Here is a 25,241-nt window from a genome sequence, read left to right as displayed (position 1 = left end):
TGTTGATACGTGTCGTTAACAGTTAGACACCGTCACCTCCCTAATGCTATTGTGTTATTTTTTCAATGCGTCGGTGTATCATTAAAAGGTTTCTGTTTATCGATTGGTTTGTTCCGTCTAAGTTTGTCATAGCATTCTCATTGATTGATAACGCTTAAACTGCAAATGGTATTCCAGCTCCGTCACCACCTTTCTATAAAACGTCCTATCTGGAGTTTTACTAATTATTACTACAAAAAAAAAATACGACAAATGTGTAACAAGGCACGTCAACTGCTGCTGCTGCTTCTCTATTCGAGTAATATTCAAGCATGTCATAAAAAGAAACTCATTTTCCATAAATTAAAAGAAAAAATATTTCCCTATTATTTATTAAAGTCAAAAGAATTTTCTTTGTTTTTTTTTTTAATTGTAAGTACTGTCTTCGTTTTTTTTTTAATTGTAGGTGTTTGTCTTTGTATTCTTTAATTGTAAGGGGTTGTCTTTGTCTGTTTTAAATGAAAGTATTTGTATGTGTTTTGTTTTAAATTCTAAGTGTTTGTTTTTATTGTAAAGGTTTGTCTTTGTTATTTGTAATTTTTAGTGTTTGTCTGTATTTTTATATGGTTGTCTTTGTTTTTTAATTATAAGCGTTTGTCTTTGTATTTTAATGGTAAATGTTTGTCTTTGTTTTTATTGTAAGTGTTTGTCTTTGTTTTTTAATTATGTATGTCTTTGTTTTTTTAATGGTAAATGTTTGTCATTGCTATTTTTTAATTGTAAGTGTTTATTTTTGTTTTTATTGTAAAGGTTTGTCTTTGTTTTGTTTTTGTTTTTTGTAATTGTAAGTGTCTAACTTTTTTAACTGTAGGTGCTTGTCTGTGTTTTTTTGTTTTTTTTGTAAGTGTTTGTCTTTGTACTTTTAATAGTAAATGTTTTTTTTAATTTTATTTTAAGTGTTGGTCTTTGTATTTGTAATTGTGTTTCTTTTTTGTTCCTGTAAAGTGTTTGTCTCTGTTATTTTTTAATTATAAGTATTTATCTTTGTTTTTTCTAATTGTAAGTATTTATTTTATAATTGTAAGTGTTTATCTTTGTTTTATTTTATTTTATGTGTTCGTCTTTGTTTTTTAATTGCAATTGTTTCTTTTGGTTTTTCTTTTAATTGTAAGTGCTTGTCTTTGTTTTTTTTGTTTTTGTTTTTTTTTAATTTCAAGTGTTTGCAAGAAAATGATAGTGAAAAGTAAATATATCAAAAAATTATGCAATTCTCCCAACTATTGGCCCTTGTCAGCCTAAAAAAAATTGGTTATATTTTATAAAGTCTTTTTGTAGTAAAAAAAAAAGAAAAGAAACAGCACACAATATATCTAAATTAAAATCGATTACTTCTCGTTGTTCTTGACATTAGAATTCCAAGTTGCTCGAATGAAGTGTTTAAACATCACATGGATAGAGAATTAACAGGCTGCATTAATAGTAAACCTCAACTACGACGCACTATTCGACTTTGTGACGTTTTCTTCTAAACTTAGTATAATTCCGTTGGGTTATCTTTGGAAGGTAAAGGGAGAAGCAGGCTGTAATATAAAATGAATTGCTGAACTCAACGTGTAAAGAATAACTGTTTTCTTTTTCTCGTAATTTTTAATTTCTGATTTCTTTATCCCATGAATTGTGAAAGTTATATTGGCTACTTTGTTTATTTGTTTGGATAAACAATGAAAGTTCTTGTTTATGTTCACCGATTTTTTAGTTGCGATCAAAATATGGTTCGTTTCGAATTTGAGTTGACATAAACAAAATACAAGACCACATGTTTAACATCTGGAGTTTCTACATCAGAATTAGTGTTACGATTTATATACATACACATATCCACACACAGACACACACACACAGACACACACACACTCACACACACACACACACATATATATATATATATAACTACTTCATTTACTCACATAAAATTAATATACGAAAGTATACATTTATGCGTAAACTTTAAATATTTACTTCAAAAGTGTTCAATACGTAGGTAGAGCTAGTTAGTAAGTAATAAAATATAAGAAGAGTCCTAGAGTGGATGAAACGCGGAATATTCAGTGTAGCTTAATCGTCATATATATGTTATAACTTACTATATGTATGTATGTATATATATATATATATATATATATATATATATATTGTGTACAGAAAGTTGTTAGTTGAGACAGTTCATTGGTACCGTCGGTTTCAAGCCCGATAATAAGGCCCGTTTAAGGTATCCTTATCGAGCTCTCTTCAGCCAATATTCGTCTAAACTAAATTCCTCTAAACATTTATATATATATATATATATATATATATATATATATATATATATATATATATATATATATATAAATGTTTAGAGGTACAGAATTTGTATATAGTTTTAAAAAAAGTAATAGGCGGAAGTTTCTCGAGAGCTCTTTCGGCTATCATCTCGTCAGGAGGAAATCGATAGCAACCTAAATTAAATTGTAACAAAAATAAAGAGTTCTATAGGGGAACTTATTAAATGTGCCAAACGTACGGGGACACTAATTAAATTTATTTACGTTTAAAAACGATTAAAATATTGGCACAACGAGGGAGAGAAAAAAAAAGCGGGAGAAAAAATTCAAAGTTCCCCAAAGAGAAACAATGCGTTTGATGTTTCTTTTTGCCGGCACAAAGAAGGTTGACGCACCGCGATAGAGACGGCCTCCAAAATCTTTAAATGGCTATGTAGCGCCTCGAACCAATCTATTTTATATCTATCGGCACAGCACGGGTTGTCAACCAAATGCTGGCCAATAGTAGAGTCCAAGGCTGCAGAAGGAGGGAGACCACCAGACCCCATCCTCCCTTGTCTGATCTTCGATGGAACATGCTGGTTTATACGAGTCAAAAGGTGCAAGGATGTTCGCCCAACATAACCAGCATCGCACTGGCATCTAAACTTATATACAATATTACTATTTTGGATATAAGACAAGCTATCATTGCGGAAAGACGGAAAAGCAGGTCTCGTAGTATGTACCAAACGCAAGGACACCGAATTGAAGCAGTCGTAAATACTTCTTCGAATCTGTTTGGAAATTCTATTACTCCCCTCCCCAATCCACGGTAATTTCAAATACACCGGGCATTTCAAGGGTCCAAACTTTAATCTTTGAACGTATATATACCGTTCACTGGACAAAACAGGGGGGGGTAAAGCGGTAGCCCTCGATATATCTAAGTGTTTTGACAGGGTATGGCATGATAGTATTCTAATGAAAATGAGATCATATGGTATCACTAGCAGAATACGTAATGTAATTAAATGCTTTTAAATAAGAGAAAAATCTTGGTTGTCCTCGACAGTTGTACTTCTAAACAATATGATATAAATGCAGGAGTACCTCAGGGGTCTTTATGTTTCTTAATATTCATATATGATTTCCCTGATAAAATTGTCTCTGAGATGGATATATTTGCTTATGACACCACTCTCTATAGCAGGCACTAGGGGGAAAAAATGAACACATATTTAAGGAAATGGCAGAAACACTAGAGGATGACTTTCAAGCTGTAGTGGAATAGGGGCAAAAATAGACGGTCACATTCAATTCTGCCAAGACTAAGCTTGTTTCCTTTAATAATTACAATTTACAATAAATTTTCTCTACCACCAATAGCAATGGCCAAGAACACATAACCCGAATGTACTTCCTTTAAACTCCTCGGCCTAACCGTTACAGTGAACATGAACTGGAATAGAAACATTGAGAGCATTGCCAAGGCTGCTGCAAAGAAGTTGGGCTCTCTCTATCGTGTTAGAAAACTACTTACGCCTGAAAGTATCCTGTACCTCTATAAGGCCACAATCCGCCCATGTATGGAGTACTGTTGTCACATTTGGGCTGGTGCATCTGCTACTTGTCTCTCACTTCTTGACAGGGTTCAAAAGAGAGTCGTCAACCTGATAGGTCCTGAACTGTCATCTAGGCTTCAGCCTCTGTCCCATCGACGAAATGTTGCATCCCTCTGCCTGTTCTACAAGTACTTTAATGGAGAATGCTCTGACGAACTACAAGCACTTGTACCCCCTCGACGTGAACACCCCCAACAAGCAGCTAAATCCTACTCCTTTACAGTAGAGATCCCTAGGTGTAAGAAAGCCTTCTACTCCACTAGTTTATTCTCCAGAATTGTTAAGCTTTTGAACTCGCTTCCGGGATTCTGCTTTCCCAAGCGTACTGGCATGCAAAAGTTCAAGTGTAGTGTGAACCGACATCGTGCAACTCATCTGTCTTCATAATACCCGTGTAACTTATGCTCCCGATATTACCCCCTTACTTCAAAGTGGCATTGTGCATTGTTTGGAGTGAAAATTGAATTAAAAATCATTTTTTTAAATAAAAATATATATATCGCTTCTAAAACATATACACTCATATATATATATATATATATATATATATATATACATATATATATATATATATGAGTGTATATGTTTTAGAAGCGACGAGTAGTTTCTTATAATCGTAATATATATACATGCATATATATATATATATATATATGCATGTATATATATTACGATTATAAGAAACTACTCGTCGCTTCTAAAACATATACACTCATATATATATATATATATATATATATATATATGAGTGTATATGTTTTAGAAGCGATATATATATATATATATATATATATATATATATATATATATATATACTATCATTTCAGCCCGGCATTGCCCGGGTGTTGTGAGGTGTATGTTGAGCAAAGAAAAAGTCAATTTTTTTTAACTTTGACTACTATTATGACCCCTTAACATTTACTGTTTGGGGCTCAAATCAAGTTATTAAGTTAGATCCATGTCCAAGGAACCTATATCGAAAATTTCAAGTGTTTAGACCCAAAATATATATATAGCCTTTGAGACTTTACACGACCGGTTGCCACAGTCGATTAAAAATTTCTTGAGGCGACTAAAAGTCGTAAATCACTCGCCCGCCAGTCGATAAAATGTCTTTAAATAAAGAAACCGGAAAAACTCATTTACACATTCGGCGTGTAGTTAAAATGTCACCTTCATTTAGCACTCTGATTTTGAAATTAATTTGGAAAAATATTCTTCGACGCTACAACTACATACACTTCACGCTTAAAAAAATAAAGACGAACATTTGAAAGAGGAAAAAATCGCATCGTTCCGTCAAGCATCCGAAGAAATGATTCTTATTTATATGAAGCAATAATATGAATGAGGCTACATAAAGAAATGGGTGTTGTATTTTAACGTTTTGTTGAATATTTACTGAAATGTTTGTAGTAATAAAATAGTTGATTTACAAGAGTTAAACAAATATTTTCTTGTTAGATGATACACACGGTAATTTCTTGAGTTGTTGTAAAATTATTTACTATTATTGGCTGAAACAAAGACATAAAGTTGGACGAGTAAAAATATTTTGGCGCGAATAAATTTTGCCTCACACTCGACCGGCGGTCGAGTGATTTTTTTTTTTCAAATCTCAAACGCTGTAGTACCAAAAAGAAAATCCGCACTTGTCATTTTTTCAAATACTGCAAATTTAAGCTAAATTGAATGTAACTGTTTTAACAACCTCATTAGATTCGCCTTTTATTCGTTTATAATTTTACCTGTTTATATTTGACTTTTAATTGAAGTATCCTATTGTTCACGTCAATTTAAAAGATTAAATTCAAATCGAGAAGGTAAAAAGAAATTATGCAGCAAAAAATGAGTTTGAACTACAGGGTGGTCAAAAAGTCATGCAAGGTAAAAGCTCATGATAATTTTAATAATTGCAACCAAGCCTCGAACATAATTTCACCTAGGAAACTTTCATGTCTTCTGTCTCGTAAATGCTCAAACGATATCTTTCTATAAAGAATTATAACTAGAAAGATATCGAGGAGATGAATGCCAACAATAATCATTTTAAAAAAAAGCAACGATTGCCATGACATGACGTGAGCGGTCAGTGTTCAAACTAAAGCAATATGAACTGAAACAATTATATTGAAGACTGTGCCAAGGCTGCTGCAAAGAAGGTGAGCTCCCTCTACCAAACTAGAAAACTACCTTATCTGAAAGTATCCTACATCTCTACAAAACCACCTAACATGCAAAATTCGTATTATTTTGAGTTTTCGAACTACTCTTCTAAAAATGCGCAAGGACCTGTGGCGTAGTGGATAAAGTACTTGGCACAATCCAGTTGCAATGTTTGGAAGGTTGAAGATTCAATCATCAGTGCGGGCAACACTCAAAATACAATCGCGAATTACATATATTTGACGGAAAGAAAGCATATTACCCTCATGAATTAAATAAAAAGTTCTGTTCGGAATTCCGTGCAGATTCCTGAGTTCAACTGAAAGATTCTCGGGTAAAACAAGAAACAGCTGAAGAAGGTAGAAATTTACATCGGCCGAAACGTCGTGAAAATAACACTGAAGATGAGAAAAGTACTGAGAACAATCCAAACCATGCAGAAACGTAACATGCAGAAGTTAAAATGTAATGTGAATATACATCTTGCTGCTCAACTCCCTACGTGGTGGTCATGCAGACATAGTACGAAATAGTAGCCTCTTACATCCAAGTGGGTGAATAAGAGTAAAATTGTATCTATTAGATCAATGACGCATCTCCTAACACGTCGAGGGACAAGGAAGAGCTTCCCTTCTCTAACCTTCACTATTCAGTTCATAACCAACTGTTTTTGTGTGCGTCCTCGAAACGCAACTAGATAAAAATGTTAATCTGTCAGTGGTTAAATCCGTGACATTTTGTGTTACGTAATCAGCACATCGCTAAACGCGCAGACTGAATGGACGCATTTTAAACATATTCGTTCTTGTTTTTGTTTTTTTGTTTTTTGGAGGGGGGTTGTTTTTTTGTTTTTGTTTTTTTGTAAACAACTGAAATAATTCTACGGCCACAAACGTCTGTAAGCGTAACAGCAGATCAAACAGGAAAAAATGTGATATGACCTTTGTCACGCCCATTATATTTAACTTGTTACCCTCCACTTCCCCGCAGACATTACAGAAATAGAAATATTTACCTACATGCTCTCGAGGAAAGGAAGTCTTTAGTGCCTTACAATAAAAGAATGCTAGAGAGAAAGAGATAGGAGGGGCACGGTTACATTGCATAATTACGTACTCACGCATGATTGTGTAGACAGTAGGCATATGTGTGTGTTTGTGTGTGTGTGTTTGTGTGTGTGTGAAAATATACTTATTCAATTATATTTCACCTTTTATTTGTATCAATCGTTTAATTTATGAAGCTCGATGCAACTACAGAGCATATACAAATAAAATACAAAAAAACTATATTCCAAATTTAAAGATGTCCGTCTTACCGTTTATTTTTTAAGCACGTTGAAAAATCCAATTCTCTCCAGCATTTGTTTCGTAGCGTAAAATCATTGATGTAAATATTATGTCAATTTTTTAAAATTTATTCTGCTCTGACTCATCAGAAGAAAAGGAACACATCAACTTTAAAAGAAAATAAAGAAATATGGGCATCATTACACAATCTGAAAATCAAAAGTAAAGTTGCAGTTGTGCTTTCAACTTCACTATATATATATATATATATATATATATATATATATATATATATATATATATATTTAGTGCAGCTTTGCTTGGTCCCTATGTACTGTTCATAAATTAATATATATATATATATATATATATATATATATATATGTATATATATATATATATATATATATATATTAAAAAGTTTGACTCATGTCCAAGTAACCTACATCTAAAATTTCAAGTGTTTGGATCCAAAATTGGCGGAGTCTGCAAATATCAACTCTTTCAATTTTGACCACTTGGAAGCCGAATTTTCGCCCAACAACCGATTAAAAACTTGCTGCATGTTTGAATACCCTTTATGTAAATTTTCAAATGTTTTGACCCAAAATTGTCTGAATAGTGTGCTAGAGATCACTAAGGTCAACACTTTTGAACTTTGACCTTTTGACAGCCAAGTTTTCGGCCAAAACCCGATTAAAAAGCTTGCTCTATGTCTAAATACATTTTATGCAAAATTTCAAATGTTTAGACCAACAATTGGCTGAGTAATTTGATAGAGACTGCATATGTATTTTTAAAAACTTGTACCATAATGTTGTACGCCTTAACATTATTGCTTAGTGCTCAAATCGAATTAAAAAGTTTGATCCATGTCCAAATAACCTACATTTAAAATTTCAGGTGTTTAGATCTAAAATTATCGGAGGCCTTTGATAGAGTTTTCAAAGGTCAAATCGTTGAAGTTTGACCCCTTAACAGCCAAATTTCTGTCCTGTCCGAAAACCAATTAAAAAGATTTTTCTAAATCTCAATACCCCTTATGTCCAATCTCGAGTTTGAAGACTGAAAATCGACAAAGTAATTTAGTAGAGAAATATACACATACTCATACACAGACAATTTCACTTTTATAGCTATACGAGCAGTTAAGACCAGCTTTGCTCGGAGCCTATGTACTGTTCAAAACTATATGTGCATATATATATATATATATATATATATATATATATATATAAGTGAACGTGTCTGTGTGTATATGTGTCTGTCTCTGTGTCTGTCTGTGTATGTGTGTACATTTCCCTACGCAACAACTCTGTCAATTTTTAGTCTACAGACTCAAAATTTGATATACAGGGTACTGAGATTTGGAAAAATCGATGTGATCTGTTTTAGGTCGGAAATGTGGCTGTTAAGAGGTCAAAGTTCAACGATTTGACCTTTGAGAATTCTACCAAACTCCTCCGACAAATTTGGGTCTAAACACTTGAAATTTTAGGTATAGGTTCCTTGGACATGGATTTAAGTTAATAATTTGATTTGAGCCCAAAACAAGAAATGTTAAGGGGTCATAATAGGGGTCAAATTTTAAAAAAATTACCGTTTTTTTTTTGTTTGTTTGCTCAACGTACACCTCCAAACACCCGGGCAAACAGAAGCTCCAGATAAAATAAAACCATTCTAAATCTGATTAGCGATACAGGTCACGTGACAGCTCTCAACGGCGTCACATGCCAGTGCAAATGATCGGGAGTTCGTTTACCTTTCCCACTAAAATTCAAGTGTCGGCCGTTATAGATTAAGAGCAGGAAGTATATCCCAATTGACATGAAGAGCATGTGGGTGACTCTTTTTTGCGGGGGTGGGGGCTTGTTGATATCCCTGGCTCATGTTTTAGACAATCTGGAATTTATTTAGTTGTTTAATAAGCAGATCTAAGAGTAAAAGAGATAAGCTATCCCTTTGGAAGATTCGTCTTCAGATCTTGATTTCAGAGATTGTTACTGCTCTATTAACATGGCTTCGTGATGAAGCTGTTTGTCACACATTTATATGGAAAGTAATGGTTTTCTTGATTACTGGATGGTAATCGTGTAATTCAAGACACCGTAGAAGCCATGAACGAGGTAAACTATCATATACCTTTTGGTAATATATCCAATCTATTTCCTTGTCCCTTTTCTACAATTCACAAGTATGGTTTTATTACAAAAGAAAACATGTCATTGGTGCGAAAACAATTCTTCCTGAGGCCCTTTTGCTCTTTATCGAGAAGTGTGGGGTTCATATACGCTGTCTACAACGAGGCCAGTGAAGAACGTTTAGGTCCTAATGACAGCAAATGGGCATGTGTTTACCAGAGTGTTGTATCGCACTCGTTTTGAATATGAGGCTTTATCGCTTTTTATTAACTACGTTAGTGTGGGTTAGTGTTGGCGTTAGCGTTGGGGTTAGAGTTGGAGTTCTATGGACAGCCAAAAGATTACAGGAAAAAGTTGTTTATTTGCAAGATTCGTTTTCGGATTTTAACGTCAGCGATTGCTACTGTTTCATCGGTTATGATTAATGGCATAATTGTTTGCAACATGTAATATTTTTTATTTAATCAATCGGAATGCTTATTGAAATGAGTATCATTTATTGATTTATTGATTTATTGATTGCTAACTATTATCCTCATCTTTTAGTTGTTATTTCACGACGTTTCGGTCAACTATTCCTTTAGCCTTCGTCAGGTGATTACCGCCACTGGATAGGAACTCCGAATCTTCTAACTGCATAATAAGCAAATAAATGAAGTAAAATTAATCAAAAAGACAATCGATGACGTCACAAATATGTAATTTAAGAGACGTACTGTTCCATTACAAACTCTGTAAATAATGTATATATTAATACTATAGTCAGTACTTAAGTGCATGACTTGCAAGTCAATATCAGAGGAAATTCAATGCCCAAACTTGAGCTGGATAGACCGATAAACACGATACTTTAGTTAAATTTAAGAGACCAAATAGTATTTAAATAATTCGACCCATTACAATTACATAATAAAACAACGATTTTCATGTATTTTTTTAAATAAATTTAAAACATCCAGAGTAATCATATACTGCTGCATAAAAAATAAACCCTTTGAAAGAAATTGGGTATTGGATCTTAAAGCAAGATCAGTTTACGTCTTTTGCAGTTCACGTTGTTCAGCCCAACTGTAACGTGGCCTTTACGCTTTAACCATGTCAGTACAGTTCAACTACTCGAACCCGCACGTTGTCTGGTACTGTCGCAGGAACAAACAAACAAGAAAGGACATGAACGTCATAAGATATACGACTCAGCATTTCTAGGTGAATACTAAAAGCATTTATTCCAGTAATTTTCGACAACGCACTTCACTGTTTCAAAATATCACTCCCGCTTCGAACATGTCCGTCAAGACGCCCTTTCACGCACGTGTCTTTTTCATCGCCTGCCGTTCCGCTTATTTGACCACACGGCGCATTTTTTCTCTTGCCGTATACGAGACAAAACACGTCTGATCGCTTTCTTTGCTTGACCCGGTGTTAACTTTTTTACCTTTTCCTTCTTCCTTCTTCCTTCTTCCTATCACGTCAGAGTGCACACTTTCTTAATTTGCATATGTGCTTAGACGGATGTTGTTGCTAATTTTTTAGCTAGTCAACTACTATGGGCTGCTGCTGATTTACTAACATGCACCCTTACGTCTCCGGGGATATGTCTTTTTTATGTCCATAAGAATAAGCAATTAAACCTGCTAGGTAGTTATAAATGCAAAATCATTAACTTCTCATATAGTAAAATTCTTTTTAAACTCAATCACAATATATTATACATATATATTGATATGTAAGCCTCATCTTATATATCAAATAGAATCTGCTTATTCCGCACACTTTTGTCATTAATGCCTTATTTTTTTACTATAAACTACAAACAAATTTTGTTTCATCGGTGAATTACGTGTGGTTAATAATGAATTTTTTCAATATTTAATTCTGATCACTATTTTTATTTTTATTGGTCATCGTTCAAGCTCATCATATTAACATTCACAGGCACAAATACATTGAGGATATTGCCAAGGTTGTTGCATATATAGTGGACTCTTTCTACCATGCTAGAAATTACTCACATCGGTTAGTATCCTGTACTTTTACAAAGAAACCACTTGCTCATGCATGCAGTATTGTTGACACATCTGGGATGATGCATCTCCCAATAATTTCTACCTCTTAAACAGGGTCCAAAAGGAATGCACCTATCGCTCTTAAGATGTGTACACAACTGACCAACTAGTAGATGGTTTGCAACAAAAAAAGAAATCCTTTTTTCATCAAAGAGAAATGGAATCATGTCGACTTTTCTAGCACGGGAATTTACCGCTCCTATCTGTATAACTTTATTCCTTCTACCAACGAGCTTATAAATGCCTCACTTGTAAAATCCTTTAGGTTTTCATGTGAAATATGAATCTTACGCATATTTAATCCATTCTCCTATAGTTAACATAAACTCATCTGAATGGGTTTGTAATCCTCGAAATAAATAATAATCCGAGGGAACTACGTTAGAAGAATATACAGAATGGGGCAAGATTTCCCAATCAAATTTTCTTTGGAGATCTGTGGACAATAGTATTACCGATTTTTCTGTTTACGTCACTTATTTCGTTAAGTAGAATGTTAACTTTTATAAGTAAATAATTATAAAAATACAAAACAAATCTTGCAGAAAACTCAGCGAGCTTCACTGTATGTCTTTCCTGAAGTTTTATCAGTCAGAAAAAAGAGGAAAATAAGGTGACTCATGCAACGAGCACTAGACGGAACAACGATTATGAAAAAGAAGCGGAAAGCACATAAAATACCACACATATAGACATTCTGCATATGTACATATAAAAAAGACTTTTATTTGACTTGTTGATTACTCATTGCTGAAAACATTACATAATTATCAGATTTTAAGGTAATCAATGCTGTCAACAAAATTGGATCCGATCAAAAAGTTGTTGCATGCTGATTCATATAAATTTATATTTACGCTTGTTCAATTTAAACAATTCGCAGTGATACCAACATGGTTTGATTGTGTTGTAAATAGCAGTGGGTGGAGCCTGAAAAGATGAAGAAAACTCGAGCAACTGGAAGAGTACAAAGATTAATGGTTATTTCATTATTGCCATTCAGATTTCAGAGACAACCACTAGTCGTTTTAAGCGAGAATCACAGGCAAACGACTGGTGAGAAAACAGCGACCAAATTACGGTAATTTGGATTTCGACATCCGTTACCTTAGGCTCACAGATTGCTATTTGTTCTCTCTCTCTCTCTCTTTCTCTCTCTCTCTCTCTCTCACACACACACACACACACACTCTCTCACTCTCTTTCTCTCTCTCCTCTCTCTTTCTCTATCTTTTCCTCTCTTTCGCCATCTTATCTCTGTCGTTCTCTCTCTCTCTCTCTCTCTCTCTCTCTCTCTCTCTCTCTCTCTCTCTCTCTCTCTCTCTCTCTCTTAATTGATAGTTGGCGTGAATGACAAAAACAAATCGATTCTAAAACTTCTTTAGGAATAACTAAGAAGAAAGTTTTACTAGCAACTACATTTGTTTTATTTAATCCTGATAATACTCAGTTCATGTTTTTCAATCATAGACGTGTCCCTTTCCTTCCGGAGTTTGTTATGGATGGCTCTGCTCTTGGGCAGAAATCGATTCTGAAACTTCTTGGTTTTTCTTTCTCATCAAATCTTTATTGGAGTTTATATATTAGATCCATCGCTCTTTCTGCCTATCATAAAATCGATTGTCTCTACTGCTCCAAACACTTTCTCACACCTGGGCCTATTCTCTATCTCTACAAATCTACTATGGAATTTTGCTGTCATATTTATGCAGATGAATCTCTGTACCATTTCAGAGTTTTAAATAAAGTGCAGAAACATATCAGTAATTTGATCCCCACCCACCCTTTCTTTTTAACTACAACCTCTTTCTTACGGACGTGATGTTGCTAAACACAGTCTTTTCTATGAATACTATTATGACATGTGTTCTTCACAATTATCTGTTCTATTCCCTGTTCTCTTTGTATCATCACGTTTTACTCGTTGATCTAGTTATCAATACAAATTCGCTGTTTTAATTCCGAATTGTAATACAGCTTTTCTTTTATGTCAGTAACTTCTTTTCAAGAACTGCAAGGTTTTGGAACTCCATTCCTGGTGACTGTTTTCTTCCTACCATTAAACCCTGTGTTTCCAAGACAAAAATCAGTAGGATAATTGTTACTTGTTTTGTTATGCGGCATACCAACTCTTTTCGAGTTATTTTATACCGAATTCAATTATTTTGGATAAAAATGATTTCATGTTTCAAGTTTTTTTATATCTTCAGATATTTATACATGATATTTGAGTTGGTTGTTTTGTCAACGAAAATAGTTGTTTTTGTTGTTTTTCTTTCGAAGAGCATGATTGTGTTTTTCATAGGGGACAAAAAAAACAATAACATCAATGTTTGATACATTTTATGTCAGGAAGTCATAATTTTCAGAGAGTCTTATCTGGTAGCAGTAACCTGAGGTTATTAAAAGTCTCCTGTCTTCATCATAATTTTGAGATAGGACGGTAGTCTAATGATTAACAACATGGAATGGCGACCTGGGTGTTCCAAGTTCGAATCCAGTTCGTTCTACAAAAATCACTTTCACTTAGGATGTTGGCAACCTTCACGTGGTCCCTTCCTGTAATCTCTGATGGCTTTGTGGAAAGAATTCTGACTAGAAAAATATCGGGGAAATCAATGCCAACAAATTGATCTTCAGATTCATAAGATATGATGATTATCAGAATATCTTGCGTTCTTGTTAGTTAATAAATAAAACAAAATACGCACAGAGACAAGCAACGAAGAGACATCAGGTTTCATTATTATATAGATTAAGCCTATTAGATTTCCAGTATTACAAAATTAATGATGTAGAAGTATAATCTAAAGAAATAAATGCGAAGTTTTTTCTTTTTTTTATTTATTTATCCCAACACTATTTATATCAAAACGCCTAAAACGTACTTGATTTAACCTATCTAAATAAAACAGTAGATGTATGTATGTGTGTAGGTCGTTGTAAATATTTAACCGATAAACTCTGAAACTACTGGTCACATAACACTGAAATTTACAGAAATAGTAATCATTGACATGGAATGGTTTATAATGAGAAAAATCTTTGTTTGAATGGATGAATAACGCGTACAGAAATATGTCGGCAAGTTAAAAGGCAAAATGTTAATTTCAACTTGCCGACGTATTTCTGCCGGATCTGGTAGCACCAGTATTATTAACGAGAAAAAAAAGACAAGAACAATGAATATTTGAAAAAGGGTCTAATTTGATACGTTAGAAAGTGTAAAGGAGGTATATTTTATTAAAAGTGTTACCGTCATCATAAATCATCAGCATCATCAGCAGCAGCATCGTTATCATAACTCGCAACGTGTATCTTGGCCTGATGTATTTTGTTTTTGTCCTCGTTCAGTGAGTGGAAAATCTTTCTAGACTTTAGCAATTTAAGTTTCTGTTCCAATCCATAGTGTCGCCCTTTTAAAGAACTAGATTCACTCACGCATTAAATACTGACCTTGTTCTCTCGTGAAAAAGCAAGCGAATAGAAACAACAGCAACAACAAAATTAGTTTTAAATATAATAAACACATGGATTTAATTGTTAACAAAAAAATTATCAATCAGAAAAGCAGGCGACTTGAAATCTGCAACAAACGACGTCAGATGAAAAAAAAATTTATTTTTCTGAAACACAAAGGGAGGGGTCGCTTTTTTCTCCGATATTTTCGAAAGTTATCCCCTCTTTTCGATTGACTAGCCTTAATTTAAACTTTTTCCACTTCCGATTTGGCGATGGGCGCAACAGCAAAGACGTCACTTTTTTGTAATTCTTTTCCTCCTTCGCAGTACGGGTTCGAGCCTGCCTGCCTACTACCATTTTTTGGGAGGGGGCTCAACACACACCTCCAAACACCCGAGCAACGCCGGCCATCCAGGCTAGTTAATAATAAGAGCGAAATATTTGCTAATACCTATGTGGGATTACGTATTTAGGAGAGTGAGTCAAAGACGATAAATTGTAATATTTATTGAACGGTAACAGAGTGTGCGTATTCACGCGTAAAACACGTTGAAGCATTTGTTGCAAATGATGAGTGTGAAAGGATTGCATAAAAATTGTTGTTTTCCTGGCATTCGTTTTATTAATATAGAGAAGACACATGCACTTAGTAATCAGTTCAAATTAGTAATAAAAAAAAGTGTTTTCATTGAGCACTCGACGTTCTAGTTTTCGTTTATTCCTTTCAATGTCTAACTAGCTTTTTAATGGGGAGTTAATTTCCATTTTTTATGCTGAAACAAAATCACATGAACCAACTTCAAATATCATAAAGATCAATTAACCTTGTTGTCGTTTTCTAATTGATAAAATACAACTACGCTTATACACAGTAAATCCCTTCAACATTGAAAGATATCAAATAAAACTATGATAATCATTATTTATATTTTCCTCCAAATTACCTAAATTACCAAAATTACCCAGGTGAAAATTATTTCTATTCGTATTATTTGAATTCTTCAGATTACTGTTCTAATCTCGAGTGTTATTTTCACAATGTTTCGGTCGATGTAACCTCCGATATTCTTAAGGTACATGTTGGCGAATCTTTTTTGTCGGATTCGGAAATCTTTCGCTAAATATCATTAGGACTTCTTCTAAGTCAGGGCTACTCCTCGTTAATTAAATAAAGAGTTTCTGTTCGAAATTTCGTGCAAATTCCCAAGTTCGACGGAAAGATTCCCAAGTTCGACAAGATACACCTGAAGAAGGTTGTAGGCTTCATCTAATTTAGGGCCACATATGAACCATAATACTTCTTAATTTCAAACTTTAATTTATACATGGACGAATGTTTTTGTAATCTGTTGGTCAATTTTGTTTCGATTTTTTTTTTTTAGATGAGAATTGATTAATTGCGATTTGGATTAATCGGAATACTATTCTCATTTTGGTTATTACATTCATAATGTTTCCGCCGATCTGGTCTCCGATCTTCTTCGGGTACTTTTTTGGAGATTAGGAGACCTCGGGTCAAACTCTGGAGCTTGTATGGAATTTCTAGCTTCTCCCTTTATTTAGTCCATAGAAATAGACTGTTCTCGTTTCAATAACCATAGCTTGGCAAAAGGGTTTATTTATGCTTCCCTGAGGACTATAACATGGTAATTCTCAAAATCAATGTCACTAAATAATTGTCATAAACCGTCCTCAGCGGTAATCAAATTGTATTAATTACATTCACTATTTAAATCCTCTTATAATATTCATCATCATTAAATAGACAATTCATTCATCTCATTAACTTTTATCCTCGAATGGCTTTTAGCCCTTATAGGTGGTGACTCATTATTAACAATAGACAACTTTCTAGATAACAGGTTAAAAGTTTAAACATCATTTCAAATACAATTCGGTCACGAAGTAAACAAATGTCGTCCATTTTTTTTCTCGATTATCTCTAGTTAATAGAATTGTTGTATTGTTCTGAATTTTTTAGATGAGGACTGATAAATCGTATTATTTGTATTCTTCGGACTACTGTTCTCATCTTAGTTGTAATTCGCACAATGTTTCGGTCGATGTAATCTCCGACTTTCTTTAGGAGCATCTTGACGAACTCGGAAAATTGTATGGAATTTCGAACGGAACCCTTTACTTAATTAATGAGGATAACACGATCTCATTCCTTGGAATTATAGTGGATAAAGTACAATTCAATTGTGTTATATTTTTCTGGGGGTTGACTCTCTAATCTGCAGTGCGGCCGATACTCAAAATACATCTGCAAACTACTTAGGAGTTCTACCAAGTCATAACTAACGGAATGAGAGCATGCTAATCGCGTAGATTAAATTAAGGTTTTGGTTCGAAATTACATGCAGATATCAGAATTCGATAGAAAGATTCCCGAGTTCGACAGAAAAATTTCCGAGTTCGATAAAATTCACCTGAAGAAGGTCGGAGGTTTCATCAAACGAAACGTTGTGCGAATAACATTAAAGAGGAGAACAATTAAGATTAGTAAAGCAAATACTTCAAATAATCCAATAATCCAAACTTCTCGTGTGATAGTATGTATGTGTTTTTCCTGCTTTTGCGTGACTTAAACGTTATTTTATTATTATTAATCGATTATTTAATAGAAAGCAAAAATAATATAATTAACATTTTAAAATTTATTGGTAAAGCAAAATCATGTATTTTTTTAATGCAACAAGAATAAATTTCGCTTTATTCGGAAACAAACCATTTTAATCTGTTCCTAATATGGAAAGGAAAAAGGGAATTGATTACTTCATAACAGTTGAAAGGAATTTTAAAGCATTTAAACTGTCGAGTAGAAAGGCGTATCTGACTTTGAAATTCTTAGTACACGTTTATTTATTTTTAATAGATTTATAGAAGGGGAACTATTTCGAAACGAAACTTATACTCTCACCGGGCTGCTTCGCCACGTGATTGAGAACAGAATTTTTCTCTATGTGATGGTAGTTCTGTTGCGTCAGCATGTGTACAATTATACTAAACTATTTTCTAAAGTTCATCGTTCAAACTCCTTAGCCTAACATTCACAGGTAACATTAATTAAAACAATACCAAGGCATTTGCAAATAATGTGGCCTCCTCCTATCGTGTTAGAAATATATTCACACTTAAACGTATCTATATCTCTACAAAGCCACCATTCGTCCATGCATGGAATATTGATGTCACATGGCGTGATACATCAACCAAATCTCTCTCTCTCTCTCTCTCTCTCTCTCTCTCTCTCTCTCTCTCTCTCTCTCTCTCTCTCGATAGGGCCCAAGAATGAGTTTCTAATCTAATAGATTCCACACTGTCAATTAAGCCCTAACCTCTGTCCCATCGCCGCAATGTTAGATCTAACATTTAGCTTTGATTCGGCAAACGTCGGTCTGGTGTTGGTTAAATTCTATGTAAGTTACCAAAAATTAAAGTAAAACGAATCCCCGACAATGCTGAGTAGAAAAAGTGAATCTGAAATAATGTTGGATGACTTACTTTTTATTTTGTGTTTTCCGTCCTTTTCTTTCTTCGTTCGTAATGCGTGTCAGATTTTTTTAGATTTTAGTAATTCTTCTTCTTTTGTATTTTAAGTGTTCGATTCATCTATCCATCTTATTACCTGGGGTGGGAACAGAAAATTTTCGATCGATATTTGAGGATGATTTTTTTATGAGACGCGACGATCGAACTTTTTAGAGCATTTGCTTCGATTTTGCAGCGTCGGCGATTTCTTTTCGTGCGGCCAAAAATAAAGCAGAAAATAAACAACGGCAAACAAAAACAAAAACCATTGAATTGTACAGAGGTTATCTCCCTCCCCCTTCTTTTCACTCCCTTTAATCCCCCCTCTCTCTCTCTCTCTCTCTCTCTCTCTTTTTTCTTTCTCTCTCTCTCTCTCTCTCTCTCTCTCTCTCTCTCTCTCTCTCTCTCTCTCTCTCATTCCATTCCTCTTTTAGGCGTAAGCACGGACCTCTCTCGTTTTTCTTTCTCTCTCTTTCTATTTCTCCTATATTGCTCTCCTTCTTTATCCCCTTTCGCACGCAAGTGCCCTCTCTTTCATACTCTCTCTCTCTCTCTCTCTCTCTCTCTCTCTCTCTCTCTCTCTCTCTCTCTCTCTCTCTTCTCCTCTTTCAGGCGACAGCGTATTCTTTACCTCTTTTCTCTCTTATCTCTTTCATATCACTCTTCTTCGCACTCGAGCGTGAGCCACTCTCTCTCTCCTTCTCTGTATCTCCCCCTCTCTCTCTCTCTCTCTCTCTCTCTCTCTCCTAGGTGTGAGCGCGGACTACCTCTCTTTTCTCACTCTCTCTTCCTCTTTCTACTCTTCTCTCTCTCTCTTTCTTTTATATTCCTCTATTTCTTCGACCTTTTTGCACTAGCGCCTCCTTCCCTCTCACTTTATCTCTTCCTCTTTCTCTCCTCTTTCGGACGTAAACGCGGGCACTATCTCTGTTTTTCCCTCTCTCTCATCCCAGTCTCTCTTTTTTATATTTCCACTTTCTAACCCTCTCTCGAGCATGAAGCACCCTCATTCGTTGTCTCTTCCTGTCGTGCGCACATATCTGTGTTTCTGATAACCCCCTTTCTTTCTCCTACTTCTCTCTATCTTTCTTCCTTACCCCCCCCTCTCTCTCTCTCTCTCTATTTGTCTTTTTCTTTCTATTCCTCTATAAAGCGTGGTCTCTACCTCTCTCTCTTTATCTCTCTCTCTCTTTCTCATATTCCTCTCCTTCTTACCCTCTCCCGTGCATCAGCGCCCTCTCTCTCTCTCTCTCTCTCTCTCTCTCTCTTTCTCTCTCTCTCTCTCTCTCTCTCCAACTGTCTCTATTCCACTCCATCGCGTGTTATTTATTAAATGCCATTTCTTTTGTAAATAAACATAAACAATATTTTATTCTTTGATTCGTTTTTCATTTCCATATCAAAATTTCTTCTTTTCTTTTCTTTTTTTCATTAATCGTTTGTACACCCCTTCTCCAACAACCCCGGTTTTTCATTTCAGTCTGCTCTTTCTGTCTCTTTTCCTTCTTTTCTTTTTTATTCATTTCTTTCTTTCTTCTCCCTCTTCTTCTTCTCTTTTCCTTTCGCCATTACTTTTTTTTCATTTCGCTTTCTGTCTCCACTTTTCCTCTCTTATTTCAACGTTTTCTTTCTATTCCCTTCATTCTCTTCATCCTTTTCTACATTCTTTTCTGCCTCGTTTTTCGTTCTTTTCTTTATTCATTTGCTTCATATTTTTTCTCTCCCAGCGCATTCCCCCGTTCTTTCTTTTTGCCTTCATTTTCTCTTTTTCTATCTTCCCTCCTCCTCTCTATATCTCTTTTCTCTTCTTCTATTCGTCCCTACACCTCCCTTCCCTCCTTTCCCTTTCTCTACCTAACAACGCATGTATTCCATTCTAAAAAGTAAGATAATTTTCTTTTAATCATTTTGTATTTTTTCGTTTTTCTTATTTAGTTTTTCATGTTTGTGCCATTTCTTAAATAAAGCGTCATTGAACTCCACATAAATAATCAAACGCACTTCATACAATTGAACAATGTGATTAGTCCAATAGTGTTGGTCATTTTTCAGATAGCAATTATTTCCACTTTATTAATTTTTATCCTCGAGTGCCACTTGTCCTTTATGTCTGATGACCACTAAAAGTAATAAAAAAATACAATATCCCGAACTCAGAATAATCTCGAACTCAGAATTCGGGAGAGACAAGTTTATCGCGTGTTGACTGTGGTGCCCTTGCCTGGGAATGCCGACGGGGCTGCTCAAGCATTTTCCATAGCAGAAGTGCTTCTCTGGGTGCATTTACTCATTTTCCCATCTTCCGACCTTGTGTCACATCCTCTAGTTATGGGAGAAACGTAAATATCGGTCAATGTAGTCCATAATCTTGGCGGTACTTATTACGACGGGTGTTTTTGTATATGTTTTTTTTTTTATATTCTACCTTTTCTACCTCATTTCCGTCTCTGTATTTTCCTTATTGACACTTCCAGAATCCCAACAACTTGGCGATTAGCTATTCGAACTTTAAAAGGGAATATCTACAACAGTTAGAGAACAAGTACATCTTGTTAAGCGCCATCCATAATATATCTCTCACCTGTCTGTTTAAATGCCGGTTTGGTGATGGACGTAACGGCAACGACGTCATATTTTTTTTTTTTTTTTTTTTTTTTGGAGGGGGTCACGTTCTTTTCCTCCTTTGCGGTACGAGTTCAAGCCTGCCTGCCTACTATCATTTTTTTTTTTTGTTCAACACAGACCTTCAAATACCCGAGCAACGCTGGCACCCAGGCTAGTAATTGATAAACGTTGACTTAAGTGTGTGTTAGCACTTTAAAACTGGTAAATAGAAGTTATAGATTTGAGAGAAAATTGTTTTTTGGTTTGTTTGTTTTCTTTTTTTCCTTTTTAGAATAACAGTAAAATGTTAAGAAATACAAGCGCTGTTAAACAGAGAATAAGAAAGAGAGAAAGAAGGGGGGAGAAGAATAGAAGAAAAGAAAATATGAGGGAGAAGGGAGATAGAAAACAGAGAGAGGGAAAATGAAAATACAAATAATACAGATGAAAGAAAGGAGAAGGATAGAGACAAGGAAAAAAGAAGATAATGACAAAAAGGGGAAAAGACAAAGTAGAAGGAGGAGAGGGGAGGAAAAGGAAGAAAAGAATAAGTAGAAAGAGATAAGGCGTTGAAAAAAAGAAAAGAAATGGATTTTTTTAGAAGAGAGTCACCACTTATTAAGGTTTGAAAGCCACTCGTAGATAAGGGTTAATGAAGGTAAGGTGGTAGTGTAGTAATCGTTAATTGGGTAGTTTGGGTAGAATTTGAATTGTTTAAGGGGACGACTAAACAAGAACTTGTCTACATTAGACTTGAAGGCTGCCATATTGCAATCGTCCGCGAACAATGTTCCTCATGCAGGCAGAGCTAAGAAATAAACTTTGTTCATGGAGTCTGCGTTTAGATTAAGGCACAGATCGAGAGTGGGAAAAACTGTTGAAAAGGGTTGTAACTTGTTAAGTGTTTTTTTTTTGTGTGAAAGTTTGGCAAGATTCAGCCAGAAATTAGAGCTCAGACGAGCACTTGCGATGAAAACACGGATACAGCAGAGAGAGGCTCGTAACGTCTCTTTTGTGGGAAAGAGGTTATAGGGAAAATTTACTATAGAGTGGAACGATAAATTTGTCGCCCTAAAGAAAACAACATTTCGGCTTTATTCTTAAACTTTTATCTAAAAACTCAATTCAGGTAACTTGATGTAAGTAATAGTGATAATAGTATTGTATAGCAATGTATAGTACTAGCAATATATAGTAATAGTAATGTATAGTAATAGCAATGTATAGTAATAGTAATGTATATTAATAGCAATGTATAGTACTAGTAATTTATAGTAATAAAATATATAGTAATAGCAATAAATAGTAATACCAATGTATAGTAATAGTAATGTATAGTAATAATATTGTATAGTAATAGTATTGCATAGTAATAGAATGTACAGTAATAGCATTGTATAGTAATAATATTGTATAGTAATAGCAATGTATAGTAATAGTAATGTATCGTAATAGTAATGTATAGTAACAGTAATGTACAGTAATAGCAATGTATATCAATAGTAATATATAGTAATAGTAATGTATAGTAATAGTATTGTATAATAAAAGCAATGCATAGTAAGAGTAATGTATAGTAAAACAACGTATAGTAATAGCAATGTATAGTAATGTATAGTAATAGTAATGTATAGTAATAGCAATGTGTAGTAATACTAATGTATAGTAAAAGCAATGTATAGTAATAGCAATGTATAGCAATGTATAGTAATAGAATGTATAGTAATAGCAATGTATAGTAATGTATAGTAATAGCAATGTATAGTAATATTAATGTATTGTAACATTAATATATAGTAATAGTAATATATAGTAATAGCAATGTATAGCAATGTTTAGTAATAGTAATGCATAGTAATAGTAATGTACAGTAATAGCAATGTATATTAATAGTAATATATAGTAATAGTAATGTATAGTTGTAGCAATGTATAGTAATAATATTGTATATTAATAGTAATGTATAGTAATAGCAATGTATATTAATAGTAATATATAGTAATAGCAATGTATAGTTGTAGCAATGTATAGTAATAGTATTGTATAGTAATAGTAATGTATAGTAATAGTAATGTGTAGTAATAGTAATATATAGTAATAGTAATGTATAGTTGTAGCAATGTATAGTAATAGTATTGTATAGTAATAGTAATGTATGGCAATAGTAATGTATCGTAATTGTAATGCATTGTAATAGCAATGTATAGTATTAGCAATATAGAGTAATAGCAATGTATAATAATGTATAGTAATAGCAATGTATAGTAATAGTAATGTATAGCAATAGCAATGTATATTAATGTATAGTATTAGCAATGTATAGTAATAGCAATATATACCAATAGCAATGTATATATATATATATATATATGTATGGTAATAGCAATGTATTGTAATAGTAATGTATAGTCATAGTAATGTATAATAATAGCAATGCATAGTAATAACAATGTATACTAATAGTAATGTATAGTCATAGAATGTATAGTAATAGCAATTCATAGTAATGTATAGTAAGGTATAGTAATAGCAATATATAGTAATAGTAATGTATGGTAATAGTAATGCATAGTAACATTAATGCATAGTAATAGCCATGTATTGTAATAGCAATGTATAGTAATAGCAATATATTGTAATAGCAATGTATAGTAATGTATAGTAGTAGCAATATATATTAAAAGCAATGTATAGCAATGTATAGTAGTAGCAATGTATATTAATAGCAATGTATAGTATTAGTTATGTATCGTAATAGCAATGTATAGTATTAGTTATGTATCGTAATAGTAATGTATAATATTAGTTATGTATCGTAATAGCAATGTATAGTAATAACAATGTATCGTAATAGTAATGTATAGTAATAGCAATGTATAGTAATAACAATGTATCGTAATAGTAATGTATAGTAATAGCAATGTATAGTAATAGAAATATATAGTAATAGCAATGTATCGTAATAGCAATGTATAGTAATAGAAATATATAGTAATAACAATGTATCGTAATAGTAATGTATAGTAATTGTAATATATAGTAATAGCAATGTATCGTAATAATAATGTATAGTAATTGAAATATATAGTAATAGCAATGTATCGTAATAGCAATGTATAGTAATAGAAATATATAGTAATAACAATGTATCGTAATAGTAATGTATAGTAATTGTAATATATAGTAATAGCAATGTATCGTAATAGTAATGTATAGTAATTGAAATATATAGTAATAACAATGTATCGTAATAGTAATGTATAGTAATTGCAATATATAGTAATAGCAATGTATAGTAATGTATAGTAGTAGCAATGTATATTAATTGAAATATATAGTAATAGCAATGAATTTCCACGTGCAGACCTTATTTGAAAGGGTTTTCACTATGTGGAACACACTAACGCGGTGCTGCTTCCTTGTTGCTAATAACGTGGTCGTCTTCGAATTCCACGTCAAACAGTCATGTTATAAATTACTCAATAAGTTATCAAACGCAGTTCATATCGTAGTTTTTTCTGATCTTTATGATCCTTATTCTCGAATAGCTATTGTTCTTAATTAGTGGTGACTTAATAATAAAAAGCAAATAAAAATTACTAAAGATATCTACTTGGCCATGGCTAACGGAGCAAGAACAACCCCCCTTATGGATTAATGGATAAATAAAGAGTTTAGTTTGACATTCCGTATTGCTTCTCGAGTTCGGCATAAAAAATTCTTGATTTTAACACCACAACATGAGTTACAAGCCGTTAAATAGACATGAATGGGTCTGAGAACAATAGTCCATCATATAAGCAGATAAATACACAATTAGATAACTCTTAGTTAAATAACACACGCATTTTATAATACTCGTTTTATTGGATAAAAAATTAAACCCAAAATACATTTTTCAGGTAGTAAAAGGCATTGAAAGATTGCCGCTGAGAGAAATTTTAATTTTTAATGACCGTTTCTGAAACTTAAAAATGTATGTGCGCCATTATTAAGCTAGTTTTAGCTAGGTAAAGATATAAAATGTACACAGTCATTGTTCAATGACTGTGTACACACACACACTCAAACA

At 33.5% G+C, this 25,241-nt stretch overlaps 2 protein-coding genes across 3 annotated transcripts in view; one reads left to right on the top strand and one right to left on the bottom strand.

Moving 5' to 3' along the window:
- LOC145283567 (equilibrative nucleoside transporter 1-like) overlaps positions 1 to 18,874 on the bottom strand; it is a 190,972-nt gene extending 172,098 nt beyond the window's left edge. The window contains exon 1 of one of the 2 annotated variants that reach the window (XM_080132474.1): positions 18,539 to 18,874. The gene's annotated coding sequence lies outside the window, so the exon portion shown is untranslated. The remainder of the gene's footprint in view (positions 1 to 18,538) is intronic. The other variant, XM_080132471.1, reaches the window with a different exon arrangement.
- The window catches only part of LOC145283568 (uncharacterized), a 138,801-nt gene that overhangs the window by 22,907 nt on the left and 90,653 nt on the right, over positions 1 to 25,241 (top strand). The window lies entirely within an intron of this gene.

This window comes from Euprymna scolopes, chromosome 8 (genome assembly GCF_053919585.1).
Source record: "Euprymna scolopes isolate OS-2025 chromosome 8, ASM5391958v1, whole genome shotgun sequence".
NCBI lineage: Eukaryota > Metazoa > Mollusca > Cephalopoda > Sepiida > Sepiolidae > Euprymna > Euprymna scolopes.
The sequence above is the reverse complement of the archived record's forward strand: the minus strand, read 5'-3'. Positions and strand labels throughout refer to the sequence as shown.